We start from the raw sequence: 6,844 nt of genomic DNA on the forward strand, positions 1-6,844 counted from the left end.
ACACACACACACACACACACACACACACATATATCCTTTACTGAAACAACAGGCAGTGATGTGTGTCAGTGTTTACTTTACCCTCTCTCTCTCTCTCTTACACACACAAACACACACACAAACACACACACAAACACACCTAAAATTTTCATCGGCATAACTACACTGTAGCTATGTTCGTATGACAAAATAAAGAACCTTGAACACACACACACACACACACACATATATCCTTTACTGAAACAACAGGCAGTGATGTGTGTCAGTGTTTACTTTACCTATATACACTCTCTCACACACACACACACACACACACACACACACACACACACACCACACACACACACACACACACCACACACACACACACACACACCACACACAACACACACACACACACACACACACAAACACACACACACATACACACACACAGACACACACACACACCACCACACACACACACACACACACCACACACACACACACACACACACACACACACACACACACACACACCCACACACACACACACACACACACACACACACACACACATACACACACACCACACACACACACACACACACACATATATCCTTTACTAAAACAACAGGCAGTGATGTGTGTCAGTGTTTACTTTACCTATATACACTCTCTCACACACTCTCTCTCACACACACACACACACACACACACACACACACACACCACACACACACACACACAGGCTCGCTGTTCTCAGTTGAACTGAACCTCAGTGTGTGTCAGTTATGAGTCGTATCACATATTAAGCTTTAAACGTGTAAAATAACGTATATCAGGTTTACTGAATGGTTTAAAGGCTTTATTTATAATGTATTTGAGGAGTGTTTGAGGACTGAGTCTTGGCTTTTTCTCCACTCATTTCTGGGTTTTAGGACTCATTCCTGCACCCCTCTGTTATTGTGTTCGCCACCGCTTTATTAGTACGGCAAAACAGCTCTCTAGGAGGAATCTATATACTACTAAATGTGTAAATAACACATGTTGTTGTTGTCCTGAAAGTGTGAGTGGAGGATGTGGAATGTATTGTTGTCATGGAAACTTGTTAGAAGTTATTGTATAGCCAATTTACCTGCCATGCTTCAGCGGCCAATCGGAGGCCATGTTTTTATACGGCTGACATTGTGTTGTGTGTTTAGAATGAGCTGGGTAACCGTGACAACAGGCTAACGGAAGCTAGTGGCTAATGTGACTTAAGTGCGTTTCCATGGAGACGCAAGAAGGAGAGTTAGTCGGTTATACCACAGGATTTAGAGACACTCGTGTTTTCTATACTTCATATTCCTGCAAACTCAACTAATTTAATAACTTAAAGAGGCCCTATTATGCTTCTTGTGTTTTTCCCTCTTGTAGTGTGTTCTATAGATTGAAGTGCATTTAAATGGTCTGCAAAGGCTTACATACCTGTTCTCTCCCCCCCCCCCCCCCCCCCCCCCCCTGCCTGAAACGCCACCATTGGACTCCTTTTTACTTCCTGAACATAGTGACATCCCTATGTAAAACTTGCGCTTCTATTGGCTAGCGCTCCAACACAATGTACGTGATAGACTATGGGGCAGGACATCTCTAAGCGGTTGACCAATCACAACAGAGCCAGCCAGCTAACCAATCAGAGCAGACTGGGTTCTGGTTTCAGTCAGAGGGTGAAAAGAGGTGCTGCAGCACAGACAGTATGAGAAAAATGAAGAGCTTTTTGAACATTAAAGCATCGAGACATGTCCCAGTAGAGACACTACATACTGATATACACCTGAACATCAGCAGGAGAGGACTCTTTAAAGTAGAGACACTACATACTGATATACACCTGAACATCAGCAGGAGAGGACTCTTTAAAGTAGAGACACTACATACTGATATACACCTGAACATCAGCAGGAGAGAACTCTTTAAAGTAGAGACACTACATACTGATATACACCTGAACATCAGCAGGAGAGAACTCTTTAAAGTAGAGACACTACATACTGATATACACCTGAACATCAGCAGGAGAGGACTCTTTAAAGTAGAGACACTACATACTGATATACACCTGAACATTAGCAGGAGAGGACTCTTTAAAGTAGAGACACTACATACTGATATACACCTGAACATCAGCAGGAGAGAACTCTTTAAAGTAGAGACACTACATACTGATATACACCTGAACATCAGCAGGAGAGGACTCTTTAAAGTAGAGACACTGCATACTGATATACACCTGAACATCAGTAGGAGAGGACTCTTTAAAGTAGAGACACATACTGATATACACCTGAACATCAGCAGGAGAGGACTCTTTAAAGTAGAGACACTGCATACTGATATACACCTGAACATCAGTAGGAGAGGACTCTTTAAAGTAGAGACACATACTGATATACACCTGAACATCAGTAGGAGAGGACTCTTTAAAGTAGAGACACATACTGATATATACCTGAACATCAGCAGGAGAGAACTCTTTAAAGTAGAGACACTACATACTGATATACACCTGAACATCAGCAGGAGAGGACTCTTTAAAGTAGAGACACTACATACTGATATACACCTGACCATCAGCAGGAGAGGACTCTTTAAAGTAGAGACACTACATACTGATATACACCTGAACATTAGCAGGAGAGGACTCTTTAAAGTAGAGACGCTACATACTGATATACACCTGAACATCAGCAGGAGAGGACTCTTTAAAGTAGAGACACTACATACTGATATACACCTGAACATCAGCAGGAGAGGACTCTTTAAAGTAGAGACACTGCATACTGATATACACCTGAACATCAGTAGGAGAGGACTCTTTAAAGTAGAGACACATACTGATATACACCTGAACATCAGCAGGAGAGGACTCTTTAAAGTAGAGACACTGCATACTGATATACACCTGACCATCAGCAGGAGAGGACTCTTTAAAGTAGAGACACTACATACTGATATACACCTGAACATCAGCAGGAGAGGACTCTTTAAAGTAGAGACACTACATACTGATATACACCTGAACATCAGCAGGAGAGGACTCTTTAAAGTAGAGACACTACATACTGATATACACCTGAACATCAGCAGGAGAGGACTCTTTAAAGTAGAGACACTACATACTGATATACACCTGAACATCAGCAGGAGAGGACTCTTTAAAGTAGAGACACTACATACTGATATACACCTGAACATCAGCAGGAGAGGACTCTTTAAAGTAGAGACACTACATATTGATATACACCTGAACATCAGCAGGAGAGGACTCTTTAAAGTAGAGACACTACATATTGATATACACCTGAACATCAGCAGGAGAGGACTCTTTAAAGTAGAGACACTACATACTGATATACACCTGAACATCAGCAGGAGAGAACTCTTTAAAGTAGAGACACTACATACTGATATACACCTGAACATCAGCAGGAGAGAACTCTTTAAAGTAGAGACACTACATACTGATATACACCTGAACATTAGCAGGAGAGGACTCTTTAAAGTAGAGACACTACATACTGATATACACCTGAACATCAGCAGGAGAGGACTCTTTAAAGTAGAGACACTACATACTGATATACACCTGACCATCAGCAGGAGAGGACTCTTTAAAGTAGAGACACTACATACTGATATACACCGAAACATTAGCAGGAGAGGACTCTTTAAAGTAGAGACGCTACATACTGATATACACCTGAACATCAGCAGGAGAGGACTCTTTAAAGTAGAGACACTACATACTGATATACACCTGAACATCAGCAGGAGAGGACTCTTTAAAGTAGAGACACTGCATACTGATATACACCTGAACATCAGTAGGAGAGGACTCTTTAAAGTAGAGACACATACTGATATACACCTGAACATCAGCAGGAGAGGACTCTTTAAAGTAGAGACACTGCATACTGATATACACCTGAACATCAGTAGGAGAGGACTCTTTAAAGTAGAGACACTACATACTGATATACACCTGAACATTAGCAGGAGAGGACTCTTTAAAGTAGAGACACTACATACTGATATACACCTGAACATCAGCAGGAGAGGACTCTTTAAAGTAGAGACACTACATACTGATATACACCTGACCATCAGCAGGAGAGGACTCTTTAAAGTAGAGACACTACATACTGATATACACCTGAACATTAGCAGGAGAGGACTCTTTAAAGTAGAGACGCTACATACTGATATACACCTGAACATCAGCAGGAGAGGACTCTTTAAAGTAGAGACACTACATACTGATATACACCTGAACATCAGCAGGAGAGGACTCTTTAAAGTAGAGGACACTGCATACTGATATACACCTGAACATCAGTAGGAGAGGACTCTTTAAAGTAGAGACACATACTGATATACACCTGAACATCAGCAGGAGAGGACTCTTTAAAGTAGAGACACTGCATACTGATATACACCTGAACATCAGTAGGAGATGACTCTTTAAAGTAGAGACACATACTGATATACACCTGAACATCAGTAGGAGAGGACTCTTTAAAGTAGAGACACATACTGATATACACCTGAACATCAGCAGGAGAGAACTCTTTAAAGTAGAGACACTACATACTGATATACACCTGAACATCAGCAGGAGAGGACTCTTTAAAGTAGAGACACTACATACTGATATACACCTGAACATCAGCAGGAGAGGACTCTTTAAAGTAGAGACACTACATACTGATATACACCTGAACATCAGCAGGAGAGGACTCTTTAAAGTAGAGACACTACATACTGATATACACCTGACCATCAGCAGGAGAGGACTCTTTAAAGTAGAGACACTACATACTGATATACACCTGAACATTAGCAGGAGAGGACTCTTTAAAGTAGAGACGCTACATACTGATATACACCTGAACATCAGCAGGAGAGGACTCTTTAAAGTAGAGACACTACATACTGATATACACCTGAACATCAGCAGGAGAGGACTCTTTAAAGTAGAGACACTGCATACTGATATACACCTGAACATCAGTAGGAGAGGACTCTTTAAAGTAGAGACACATACTGATATACACCTGAACATCAGCAGGAGAGGACTCTTTAAAGTAGAGACACTACATACTGATATACACCTGAACATCAGCAGGAGAGGACTCTTTAAAGTAGAGACACTACATACTGATATACACCTGAACATCAGCAGGAGAGGACTCTTTAAAGTAGAGACACTACATACTGATATACACCTGAACATCAGCAGGAGAGGACTCTTTAAAGTAGAGACACTACATATTGATATACACCTGAACATCAGCAGGAGAGGACTCTTTAAAGTAGAGACACTACATATTGATATACACCTGAACATCAGCAGGAGAGGACTCTTTAAAGTAGAGACACTACATACTGATATACACCTGAACATCAGCAGGAGAGAACTCTTTAAAGTAGAGACACTACATACTGATATACACCTGAACATCAGCAGGAGAGAACTCTTTAAAGTAGAGACACTACATACTGATATACACCTGAACATTAGCAGGAGAGGACTCTTTAAAGTAGAGACACTACATACTGATATACACCTGAACATCAGCAGGAGAGGACTCTTTAAAGTAGAGACTACTACATACTGATATACACCTGACCATCAGCAGGAGAGGACTCTTTAAAGTAGAGACACTACATACTGATATACACCTGAACATTAGCAGGAGAGGACTCTTTAAAGTAGAGACGCTACATACTGATATACACCTGAACATCAGCAGGAGAGGACTCTTTAAAGTAGAGACACTACATACTGATATACACCTGAACATCAGCAGGAGAGGACTCTTTAAAGTAGAGACACTGCATACTGATATACACCTGAACATCAGTAGGAGAGGACTCTTTAAAGTAGAGACACATACTGATATACACCTGAACATCAGCAGGAGAGGACTCTTTAAAGTAGAGACACTGCATACTGATATACACCTGAACATCAGTAGGAGAGGACTCTTTAAAGTAGAGACACATACTGATATACACCTGAACATCAGTAGGAGAGGACTCTTTAAAGTAGAGACACATACTGATATACACCTGAACATCAGCAGGAGAGAACTCTTTAAAGTAGAGACACTACATACTGATATACACCTGAACATCAGCAGGAGAGGACTCTTTAAAGTAGAGACACTACATACTGATATACACCTGAACATCAGCAGGAGAGGACTCTTTAAAGTAGAGACACTACATACTGATATACACCTGAACATCAGCAGGAGAGGACTCTTTAAAGTAGAGACACTACATACTGATATACACCTGACCATCAGCAGGAGAGGACTCTTTAAAGTAGAGACACTACATACTGATATACACCTGAACATTAGCAGGAGAGGACTCTTTAAAGTAGAGACGCTACATACTGATATACACCTGAACATCAGCAGGAGAGGACTCTTTAAAGTAGAGACACTACATACTGATATACACCTGAACATCAGCAGGAGAGGACTCTTTAAAGTAGAGACACTGCATACTGATATACACCTGAACATCAGTAGGAGAGGACTCTTTAAAGTAGAGACACATACTGATATACACCTGAACATCAGCAGGAGAGGACTCTTTAAAGTAGAGACACTGCATACTGATATACACCTGAACATCAGCAGGAGAGGACTCTTTAAAGTAGAGACACTACCTACTGATATACACCTGAACATCAGCAGGAGAGGACTCTTTAAAGTAGAGACACTACATACTGATATACACCTGAACATCAGCAGGAGAGGATTCTTTAAAGTAGAGACACTACATACTGATATACACCTGAACATCAGCA

General features: G+C 41.0%; 1 protein-coding gene across 1 annotated transcript in view; it reads right to left on the minus strand.

The window, feature by feature from the left end:
- Positions 1–6,844, minus strand: part of LOC117546086 (vacuolar protein 8-like) — a 61,808-nt gene that overhangs the window by 51,749 nt on the left and 3,215 nt on the right. The window lies entirely within an intron of this gene.

This window comes from Gymnodraco acuticeps, unplaced genomic scaffold, assembly GCF_902827175.1.
Source record: "Gymnodraco acuticeps unplaced genomic scaffold, fGymAcu1.1, whole genome shotgun sequence".
Classification (NCBI taxonomy): Eukaryota; Metazoa; Chordata; class Actinopteri; order Perciformes; family Bathydraconidae; genus Gymnodraco; species Gymnodraco acuticeps.